General features: G+C 34.2%; 1 long non-coding RNA gene across 1 annotated transcript; it reads left to right on the top strand.

Annotated features, from left to right (window-relative positions):
* On the top strand, positions 357–12,288 carry LOC109823649. The gene is made up of 4 exons (XR_002242431.1): positions 357–718; positions 2,849–2,981; positions 3,467–3,534; positions 12,272–12,288. It is a non-coding gene; the product is annotated as an uncharacterized LOC109823649 (long non-coding RNA).

Here is a 12,590-nt window from a genome sequence, read left to right on the forward strand (position 1 = left end):
ATTAAGACTGCAACCTGTATTTTTTAAAGATATTTTTCTGATAATTAGATACTCGATATGTTCTTTTTCCTATAAAGATTTAGGTCCTTAACATCTGTCAAGTATCCTTAAAGTTTTAGGTTAGCTTAATCTTAATATTATGAAATATAACCTTAATACAATCTTAATTTTAACAATTTAGGTTCCCAATATATTTTTCCCCCACATCATGAGTTAGAAAGTCACAAAAAGATCAAAAGTTCATGAATACTACCACGTTTCACTATTTTAATAACATCTATCGTATATAATTCTAATATTGAGAATCTTTAAGTTATAAAATAATCTATTTTTCATGTACGAGTTAAAAATAATTTTAAGGGCGGATAAATGCAAGTGAAAGTGTAGAAAGCACATTTGCGAGTAGAGTTGGGTCGTGTAACACTAATCCCTGTGATTTCTCCGAACAGGCTACTGAAATCACAGCCGTCCATTTGTTATATCAACGTTCGTTGTCCTTGTTCAGTTCCTGTTCCAAAAACCCTGCCCGCAGAGAGGGGAGATTTAGAGGGGCAAAAAAAGGAAAAAAAAAAAAAGAAAGAAAAAAAAAAGAAGAGAAATAGAAGGGGAAAAAGGGGAAAAAATGGAGGGAGGCGAAGATGTTAGCATCGAGGAGCTCGCCTCGAATCTCTCAACCTACAAGGATCAGCTTCATCGGGCCCTTTCTCTTATAAAGATGGTATTTTTAGGGTTTCGTTGCGTTCTTAATCTCTGTCGGTGTCAAAATTTAGTCAGAAATTCTGTGTGAAATTGCGGGGATGCGATCCATAGAATTCAGAAGCTTAAAAACTGGCTGAAGAACTGTTATTTGATCTTATTAGTTTTCAAAAAGAAAAACTTTTATACAAAAATAATAGTAATTTAGTAACTTCTGGGTTCATAAGATTCCTGTGAGAAGGAAAAAAAGGTAATCTTGGCATTAGTTGTGTTAATAGTTCCTCATTTCCATGATTGGAACTTTAAATTTTTTATAGCTTGCGTAGACATAATTTTAACTTTCTTTGGCCAACGGCTTACCCTAAAAAAGAAAAAAAAAAGAAAAAGAAAAAAAGAACAAAAACCATGAATTCATCCCAATGTTTTTGGCCGGGGTGCATGAATCCTAATCTTCCATTTAGTTCTATTATGGATCATCTCCTCCATAAGTTAATTACTATACTCTTGGCCTGTCATTGTCAAGTGTCAACTATAATCTTATCACTTGTTCTAAGTTCTAATGGTGTGTTTAATGGCCTCCGTCGTACTTGTACATGACCAAACCATGTCAGTCGATTCTTTCTCGTTTTATCATCAGTAGAAGCAACCTCTAATCTCCTACAATTCTTAACCTATCTTTTAAGTCTATGTCCACAAGACCATTATGACATTCTTATCTCTACTACACTCTTTTTCTACACGTATTGTTTTTAATTGTCTGACAGTCCGATCAATAAAGCATCGTTAGTCTTTTAGTTGTCCTATGGGTACTCTACGGTTACATTGGAATCACCTCCTCTCTTATTAACCATCCTGATTTGATTCGATGAACCGCATCATCCTCAATCTCACCATCATGTAGAGTACTCAATCCTAAATAACGGAAGTCGTTAGCCATGGCATTTCTTGACCGTCTATATGTACTATACACACATTTCTTTTCACAGTTTACTAAAACTATGGATGCCTGCTAAGTTATTTACCTTTTTGAGATGATGGCAATTTGTGAGAAAATGTTTTTTCCTATGTTACATTGATTCCCAAGAAGCGAAATGATGAATGTTGTCAGTAAAATTGACTTTTGCCAAGGTTATGGTCTAAAATTTGACATGATTATCGTTTAGTAAATTGTGGCTTTTTCTAAAAGCTTAACGTGTTCTCACGTTTTTCATGTAATTGCAATATTTTTGGAGCTATAATCTAAAGGAAGTTCTTTTGCATTTTTTTAAGGGAGTAGAAGGAGAATGCAAGGAAATCTAAGTCAGTAGGATAATGTGTTACACCTAAACCCAAAGCTAAGCTTGTAGGATTACATTATAGCTGGAAAATAAAGATGCGCCTCTCTTTACTATGCAATCAGGGGCAGAAAAACTCTTTCTGTTGGTGGAGGCAAGTAAAATATTTTGCTAATGTTAACTGCATGGATATCTGTAAGATTATTGGTTGTTGAAAACGTCTTTAATTCAACATTATTTTGTGAGATATTAGTACAAGTTGGTTGATGTATGGGTTAAATACATCCACTTATTGTTTGCTTTCTTGTTTATTTGATCATCAATACCGATCTAATCTGACAGTCTCAAAATGGAGAATGTGTTCCCATGGTCACTTCTAATAAGCTTTCTTTTATATGAGTTGAGAAGGATACGTGATTATTTACATGTGCGATTGTGATAATATGACTTAATAGGATATGCTTTATTTAAGTATCTATATGTAGGAGCATGACTACATATTATTTGTTGAATAGGCTTAAGTTGAATAGAGTTTAATCACTAGGTCAAAAGATCTATTCATCACTTGCCCCACCTATGTTTAGAAGTTTTAAAGGATAGTCTCCGGACTGAATTCGTTTTGCATAATAAAATAAGCCCATTCCATGTTAGAGTTGGCTCATGTGACTCATAATGTAGTATGTTGAATTTTACATGATTTTATATCTTAAGTCATGTGCTTTGGTTGGTTGCTTGTGAACAAATATTTGTGCTCACGCCATACTTTTTCTCACCTCCGTTTGTTTCTGTTAATACTTTATGGACTTTACTTTTCACGAAGACAATCTCATATGTTGACAATGTTGTTGTTCCCCACTGTTGTAAATAGCGGCCAATAGCGGCCCTATTGCGGCACAAATAGCGGTAGGGGAGCTTACTGCTACGATTTCATTGATTACGGTGAAGAATAGCGCTCGTGAGCACTTTCCACTGGCCATAGCGCTCGAAAGCGCGGAGTAGCGGTAAATAGCGGTACATAGTGCTCATTTATCTATGCTTGAAGACTTTATTTTTATGTCAAGTTTCAAATAGTTAATACAATTATGTTTCTACTAATCAATATTTTTCTATTGTTTAGAATTTTTCTATTAGAGAATTGAAAGTTGAAAGAATGAGACAAATAACAATCTTCTTGATAAACATATACATTCTTTCATTCTGTATAGTATTTTTTTCATATTATGTGATTGTTAAACGTCTATTTCATTCTTAGGATCTCTATAAATTATCAAAGATGTATTTGTAGAATTTTTAGATTTTTTTATTTTTTGAATATTTATACATATTTAAATGGACTGCTATTCAACTTTGCGCCTTTTGCCGCTATAGCTCCAAATAGTCTTAGCGGTGCCTCATCGCTATGCAACACAATCCACTATCAGTAACCTTGTTGTTCCCTTAAAAATATAAAGGAATGTTTTCGCTTATGGTTGTTTCTTCTTCTTCGTGTTGTATAGGTTAGAAAACTTTTGGTTGATGAGCCGGGAAACTAGAGTATGCAGACATGGAAAAAGAGCTTGAAGAGGTGAGGTTTTCCTTAAAGTTCCTTTTGTCTTATGTTTATCGTGTATCAAATATAGTTTATATTTTGTATAAAAATTTTCAAACTCTTGAAAATTATTCCAACCTGTATTGGTTAGATAAAGAGAAAATTGAAGATTGTGGTAATTATTTTCGTTGCCATATTTCCATGTAAATTTCGGAAAGATGGTAGTGTCTTTCTCCTTTGTCCTTGTTTTGTTTCTTAGGAGGTATTAATAGTATTTTAAATGTCGGCCGACATGTCGTACATGTCGGATTTAGGGGCCGGCCGACACGATATGAAGTTTTTCAATGCGTATTGCTTTTTCAAGGTTCATGTTTTATATATCGATGGACATATCCGATATGTCGGGCGGATATATCGGGGGACATGTCGGCTGTATCGGCCGATTTTTCAGTCTGAAAATTAACTTTTTTGTTCTTTTGGTTATGTATATCTAATCAAGTTTGTGTTTAAATTATTAATTTCTTAGTATAGCTTCCAAAGATAAAACCCGATCAATTAGGAAAAATAGAAAAAACAACTGAAATCATTTCCATCGTTCATCTTCTCTCTCCTTCGACATCTCATCGGTCTCTTCTTCGAGCTGTTCATTTGATATCAATATCGAGTGATCTTCTCTTTCCTTAACCATCAACATCAGACTCCTCTTTTCTCACTTTTTTCCTTTAACATCAACCCTAAGTATAATAAGTTATTTATTTTTTTTATATGTTTAGATAATAGAATTTATTAAGTATGTTTAGGTTTCAGTTATGATATTTATATTACACATATGCACACCATCCGATATGACAATCCGATATGTTTTTCATGTCCCCTGACATATCCCCTATTTTCGCTATCCGACATGAATTTTAGCCATCCGACATGAACTCGACATCCGACATTTAAAACCTTTGGTATCAGATAAGCATGAGACAAAATATGATTTGGTGACATGATGGAAGTCACTATTTGATGGAGATTTTGATTTTCGTGAACATGGAAGGTGAGAAAGGTGTTTATCTAAGGAAAAAAAAACGTTGGGAGTAAAGGAAAACAGAAGTCTTATTTGCAGCTATTGGAGCTTTATGAGGAATTATGACTGAACAAAACAGCAGTAGGTGACAAATCGTAGTTTTAGAAAGATGCCCATCACCGTTTATTCTTGGTTCCTTTGCAGGCTTGTGTATCGTGATAGACTGCCTGCTTGGAAATAGATGTTCATGCTGACATTCGAAGTTCAAAAGTAAAAATTTAAATCTGTATTCTAATTATTGGATTGGCTTGTAATTTTGAAGCTGATATTCGTGCAATGGTTGATGTTGTAGGTAATTAGTCTTACAGAGGAATTATTAACCACTGCAAAGCAAAATAAATAATCTAGGCTGGTATCTCATCAAGATGCTGATATATCTCCAGGATAGGAGCCCTTTACTAAAACTTCACAGTTTAATACCATAAGCTTTTCTATATTTTAAATGCTAAATCTAATTAGTACACCTCTTTTTTTTGGATTTTGTGTTAAATATAGGTCTACTTGAGCCTGAAAAATTAATTGAGGCGCAATACGAAAGTATATCTTGCCGATAGGACATTTTTCGTAAAGTTTTTTCTTTTTAAAAAGAAGGATTTCCTATCCTAAACACTGAGTTTTTCTTTCTTTTTCTTCTTCTTATATTGGCTTGTTTATCTCGATGCGGTATGCTATTTTGAAATAGTTATTTTACGATATCAAAAGCAGCATTAGCATTAGGAGGAAGCTCTTTAACTGTGTAATGATCTTATAAGAAAGAATAACAATATTTTATTTTGGAAGAAGCATAAGACAAGTTGACTCATGTCTTTGCATACAAAGTTGGCCCTCTAACTCACAATTGAGCGGAGAGTCTATGCTAGCGGAATGCCAATAAATTGCCATCTAGTCTACATTATGTTAGATGGGCTTATGAAGCTACATTGTTTTCTTTCTCTAACTGCCTTTTCTTTTCTTTTCTTTTACTAGTATTAAGCACGTGCATTGCTACAGGTATTTTTACCAAGGTATATGGGTCGCCAAATTGATAATATAATTTTCATATATAACTATTTGTAAAAACTTCAGTGACATTTTTTATTGCTATTTACAGAGTAAATCACCAAACCAGTTAACAAAATAATATGCCAATTAGCAAGTTTTATTAATTTTTTTAAATATAGCTAGAAAAGATTTATATTTATGAAATGTCTGATACATGTTAAAATCATCATTTGCAAGAACCAAAAAAAGGTAGATGTGAACAATATTTAAAAAAAATAGCAGAACAAAAAATTGTACTTCAGCTTGAATAGTGGATAATTGGCCAAAAATGTTACTGTAACACAAAGAATATGGTCAAAAGGTGAACATTTACTGCCGTATGAATAATGTTTAAGTTAAAAAGAAATAAATTCATAAGCACCTAACCTAATTATAGAAAGTCTATAAACTCAGAAGAGAAAAGTGTTCTCCCAAATCAACCCAAAATACACGCTCTTTATACTTATTTATTATCGAAACAATATAAGGATTAGAAATTGAAAAACGGAATACCAATCAAATATTTTATCTCCAAATTTTGGGGTCCACTGCATGAACCGAGCCCTAAATTACATGATCCATTACAATGCAATACCTAAATTACGAAAACAATGAGATAATTCAATGAAACCCTAAATAAGTTCGCTCGAAAAATACCTTAGATTATTTTGTTAGGGTTTTAAGCCAGCCCAAGGAGGAGAGAGGGAGCGCAAGGTAACAGAATAAGTTGTGGACTTGCTAGCTGTAATGAAGCGAAACATATATCAATTTTTATTTTGGGCCGGGTTGGGTTTGGTAGTGTGACTTGCATCCGATGTTACGGAGTGCGGGGATTGAACCAGGCCCCATCACTAAATAATTGATTTATATAGTAATTTTCAAGGAAACTGTACTATTGTATGAGTATGATAATTAATCAATATATCATTTTATCATTAACAATATGCAACATTTAATAACTAGGAAAATAAAAGAAAGAAGAAAGTAGGGTATGCACTAGTCAAAAATAAGATTGATATCAAAAAATAAAACTTCAACTTATATTGCTATTCTTGCTTATGATAATCTGCTCCAAATTAAAGTAATAACATGCCAAGTCGAATATTTCATTAAAAAAAGCGTTTTTTTTATTGGGGGGGGGGTTGCAAGGGGAGGAGGAGGTTGCATATATACCCTCAAATCTTCAAAATTTACAAAAGTACATCTCAAATTTTTTATTCGCGAAATTACCCAACAAAACTAGCATGTTAAGTCTTTCTAGTGCTCCCACTTAAGAATGTTGCTCTTTTAAACAAGGCAATGTGAAAATTCCCAATAATTTTCAATAGTCTTGCAACAATTTCTCATTTAAAAATTAAAAATGTTAAGTGAAAGGGGTAGAAATAAACAATGTAAGAGCATTAGGGGTAATGTTGTAAATTTGGAATATATGAGGGGTATATATGTAAAACAACCCAAAAATATATGTCGGTTTTTTAGTTTTGGGCCCGGTTCAGTCCGTCGCACTCTGTAACATTAGATGAGGCCACACTACCAAGCTCAACCCGACCCAAAACAAAAAACTGATATATGCTTCACTTCATTACAGCTAACAAGTTCACAACTGATTCCGTTACCTTGCCCTCCCCCTCTCCTCCTTGGGCTCGCTTAAAACCCAAGCAGGATAATCTCAAGTAATTTTCGAGCGAACTTATATAGGGTTTCATTGAATTATCTCATTGTTTTCGTAATTTAGGCTTTTGCATTTTTAGGGGTATGTAATTTGGGGTTCAATTCATGCAGCGGTCCCCAAAATTTGAGGGTAAAGTATTTGATTGGTATTTATTTATTTATTTTCTGATTTGTGTATAATTTCGATGATAAATAAGTATAAATAACGTAATTTTAAGTTGATTTGGTAGAACTATATTTTCTCTTCTGTGTTTATAGACCTTCTGTAATTTGGTGATTTATAAATTTATTGATTAGTGAACTGTTTAGGGTTTCTGTCGATCCGTAGGATTTATGTTTTTAGGGGTTATGCAATTTTAGGGTTTGATTGAAGTCCTTTCTTGTGTAAAGATTGTAAATTTGGGGTTTGATTTGATGGATGTACGGATGAGATAGTGATGATAAAAACACTGAAATGTAGGGCTAAATAGAAGCTTTGGTGAATAAATATGGTCGATGTGTATTACATTTTAATGAAGTATTGGAGTTCAACTATTTATATGAAAGAAAATCTTAGTTCAAGTGGATAGTCATATGGGAATGAATGCTCTGCAAATTGACTGAATGGAGGCTTATTATAGGATTTGCTTAGGGTTTTTGTGGTTTCGTAGGGCTTAGATATTAAGGGGTTATGTAACTTAGGGCTAGTTGAAGTATTTTCTTGATTTATTGTTAGAAATTTATGATCTGCAATTCTGCATACATTTTGGATGACAACAAGTATAAAGAGTGTGAATTTAGGGTTAATTTGATGGAGGTACGTAGAGTAGAGATGATAAAACACTGGAAAGGTTAGTCTGAATTTAGGGTTTATTTGATGGACTCATGGACGTAGGAAGATTACTGATATTTTCTTGGATCCTTAGACAAATAAATAAGTAGACTTGATGTTTATTAGATTTTAGCGAAGAAAGATCTGAACTGTTTATCTGAAACAAACTTGCAGTTTAGATACTGACTTCTACAGAATGAAAGTTCTAGACACTGACTGAATCGAGGCTTATTGAAGTATTTGTTAAGGTTTCTATGGTTCAGGTATGATTTATATTTTAAGGGGTTTTGTAATGTTGGGCTTATTGAAGTATTGTTGTGATATTTCTTTATGGAATTTCTGATCCGTATATAGTAAGATCATAAATAAGTATGATGAGTGTGAATTTAGGGTATATTTGATGGGCATAAGCAATTAGGGATGATAGAGCACTGAAATCTAAGGATAATAGGAGCTTTCTTTTCAACTATTTTCTGAAAGAAACTTGCAATCTACGTTACTCGGACACAGCGGTTTGACCGCCGTACCGGCATCGATCCGACCCGACACCGATCCGGATACGAAATGCGGCTCGGATACGGTGGTTGTCACTCGGATACGGCCAAAGAAAAACCAAAAAAAAAAAGAGAAAGAAAAGAAAATTAGAGAAAGAAAAGATAAATTTACATACTTAGCTCCAGCTGCGGCTGCTCGTCGTCGACGAAGGAGGCGGCGGGGGCTGCGGCTGCTCGTCGTCGACGAAGGAAGGGGGAGGAGATGACTCCTCATCGTTGATGGAGGAGGCGGAGGTGGCTGGTCGTTCACAACAAGGGTTTTTATTTTTTTTGGGGCGGCTCCAGATAGAGATGGCACGGAGAAACCCTAGGAAAAAATGGGGTATCGATAACTTTGTGTATTTGTCCTCAAGAGATCGCTAAAAATTACCAGAATGCCATGATGGAGCAAGCCTGTAGAGTTATTAATGGGCCAGGCCTGAAGTTTGTGGGCTGACAGTTTACAAAATGGCTCAAGAAATACATCCTTCATAGAAATGTACTTATTCTCAGCGGCCCAGTGTTGTTCAGAAGATAGCTCATCGTGGAGTTAACCAAAGACTGGAAAAATAAATAACCTTCGTAGCAATCTCCTCTCCCTACACCAACTTTATTTTTTCTTCTTCTTTTTTTTACTTTCAAACACTACTCTAATAGGCGACTGAAATATATATTAATTTATAGATTTCAGAGCATGCGGCAAAAATTATAAAATACCTACAATCCCAAAAATAATAAATTAATATTTTTTGAATTTAATTAGTTATACTTCATAATTCATTAAATAAATTAAACTATTATTAAAAGTGTATCCCCGTACCCGTGTCGAAATTTAGGACGGTGTCCCCGTATCCAAAATTTTCAAAAATTTCGTATCGGACACTGAAATATATATTAATTTATAGATTTCAGAGCATGCGGCAAAAATTATAAAATACCTACAATCCCAAAAACAATAAATTAATATTTTTTGAATTTAATTAGTTATACTTCATAATTCATTAAATAAATTAAACTATTATTAAAAGTGTATCTCCGTACCCGTGTCGAAATTTAGGACGGTGTCCCCGTATCCAAAATTTTCAAAAATTTCGTATCGGACACTCAGATCCACACCCGTATCGGATACTCGTACCCGAGTCTAGGTAACGTAGAAAATTTCGTATCGGACACTCAGATCCACACCCGTATCGGATACTCGTACCCGAGTCTAGGTAACGTAGGGCATGGTTCATTTTCACTTGCGAGATTTACACCTCATAGAGATATGAGTTACATGACAATGTATGATGTTTTCATAGATCAAGTACCTAAATATCGGAAAGTCCTAAGTCAGGGCTTTTTCTTTCTAATTCTATCAGAATGCAAAGTTTTTCCTCTATAACAACATATTTCTGTCATACTTTTTGGTTCAAGCCGCAGCGAAGTGTTTGTATCTTTCTGTTATACTCTTTCGTTGTGCTCAGAAATGTGCTTTCCTATCATAAACGAAAAGAAAAAATTTCGTATCGGACACTCAGATCCACACCCGTATCGGATACTCGTACCCGAGTCTAGGTAACGTAGCTTGCAATTCAAGTATAGAGCACTATGGGAATGAATGTTCTGCATGGAAACTGATTGAATCAAGGCTTGCAACGTCGCTGATTTTGGAAACTTTATCTCCAGTATGAAAAAGATTTGCAGGAGAGAAAAATATGATCAAATGTAGTTTTGAACACAAACAATAGACTTGGAAGTTGGAACAAAAGCTATCTGAGGAAATAAAACAAAAGAAATCAACTTTCAGGTAGGAGATAGGTCATGCTCTTCACCAACACTATATGCGCAGAAATCCTAATTTCTTCTACTAGATAACCGAAAGTTTCTCTATTGTATTGATTTATCTAAATTGTAATCATTCTCAGGTAAAATTGTGTAAAAGATTCTCTCCTGAATAAATAACCTAGTTAATACAACTTGCAGTTGACTCCGTTCTCTGACTTGCATCAGTGATTCTAGGAAGGACCAGTGTTTGCACTGAAAGATCATTTTCTGTATCTTAGAGGCATTGGTTAAGTTTTATTCTATGTTGGCATTTTTGAATTATATAGCTGTAATGATGATAAATAACTAGGTCATGATGGATTCACATAATATTAAATCCGCTTCTGGTTTTTTTTTTTATATTTGAGGTGCTGCAATTATTTGAATCTTGGAACAAATTGTTATTGCCAGAATAACGTTGGAAGTTGAGCTCATAACCCATCAACTACTTATATCGGGCATCCACTGATTGAAAATCTTACTTCCAGTGTTCCTGTGACTCCTATATTTAATGATTTTATTTCTGTCATCCCTTAGATTGAATTCCTGAAACAAGGAACTGGATATACACAATGGAAGCTGTTATTTCTAGAAGAAACATGTAATATGAGTTCATAGCCTTTCAGCTGCTTGTTCGTCGTAGACTTTCAACTGCTTATGCTGAGCCACAGTGGTTGAAAATCTTGCTTCTAGTATTTCTATAATTCCTCGATTTATAAATTCATTCCATTGCATCTCTAAAACAAAGAAACTGCAGCACACAATTTAATAGGCCTTTCTCTATATATACTATCTTTTGGTTGTGATTTTGAAAATGTGGAATATGCACAACTTGTGTTGTTGATGTTAAGTCTTTTAGATGTGATTTAGTCCTAGAAACTTGTTGCAGAGCCTATTTCTGTTTATCTATCTAAAATATGCAAAATAGACATGAAAAATATTTTCATTTTTAACATCGTAGTTTTTGTTGACTGTGTGATGAGAAACTTTAAACATTTCATGCATAAAGCAATTGGAGTAGGAAGCGGTAGTTCTATAAATTGGTTTAGTCGAACTTTGGTCGACTGTGTATTTTTCTTGTTTAGCTAGTTCCTTAGTCAGCTTATTGAGTCTTAATAAGTCAAATCCTTTGTTAAAACATTGGTTTATCAACTGGTATAAGTCATTTAGGGTGTTTTAGTTTATACGCAATCCAAAACCTGATTGTTTTTAAATATTTGTACCAATCGATCTTGACTGTGATGGTTTCTAATCGACTAAGAAAGTCCTAGATTCTCGTTTACCCTCTATTTTGGTTTCTACTTGAACATGTGTAAGCAAGCAGTAGTGGTTCAAAGTGTTGCCCACTTTGAAGCCAGCTTGAGGGAGGCCTTTAATCCATTTCTTTTTTACTATGACCTCATTCATTCAAATCCATGATAACCCTAGCCAAAGTGTTCGCTATTTTTCTTTCGGACTAGATACTGATGTTATTTGAAGGTTGTGCAATTCGTAATGCTCCTGAGGGTCTTATTCAACCTGTTAAACTTGTCCAGCGTGGTAGGGAATTGTATCTTGTATAATGATAGCTTACAATGGTTGTGTTTATGTTTAGTTATTTGATATCAATCTCATTGATCTTTCTTCTTGCATTCACATCCCTAGAGCTAGCACATGGCGTCGTCATAGTTAAGGATTTTTCCATTATTCATATAGATAAGTTTTCATTAGGAATAAGAGACAGTCCCTTGATTAGAGTTTTTGGTTTAATTGTATCCTTGTGTTCATTGCTGCATCAATGTTTACATTAACAAACTAGCAAGGTGACATATAAATTTTGACATGCATTTACATATCTTCTCTCACATCTATTTTCAGGAATGTGAACCGGTGTGAAGATTATTCAGTAGCTCTCCTACTTTTGTATTTCAATTATTTTTTTTCATTTTCTTTATGGCTTACTTTTGTGCTTCCTCACACCCCTCCTCCTTCGCCTCCTCTCTGAAGTCTTCCTTTTTTCAATTTATCCCCTCAAATCTTTATACTATATTCCACCTGCAAATCTTATAAGTTGTTCTGTCACCCTTTATTTAAAAGATATCCACCATGGACAAGTTGCTTGACTGTTCGTCTGTCACCCCTCCCTAAGTCCTACCCCTGAGAAACATTACCACAAATACAAGGTATGTGTATGATA

The sequence above is a fragment of the Asparagus officinalis genome, chromosome 9 (assembly GCF_001876935.1).
Source record: "Asparagus officinalis chromosome 9, Aspof.V1, whole genome shotgun sequence".
In the NCBI taxonomy this organism is placed as follows: domain Eukaryota; kingdom Viridiplantae; phylum Streptophyta; class Magnoliopsida; order Asparagales; family Asparagaceae; genus Asparagus; species Asparagus officinalis.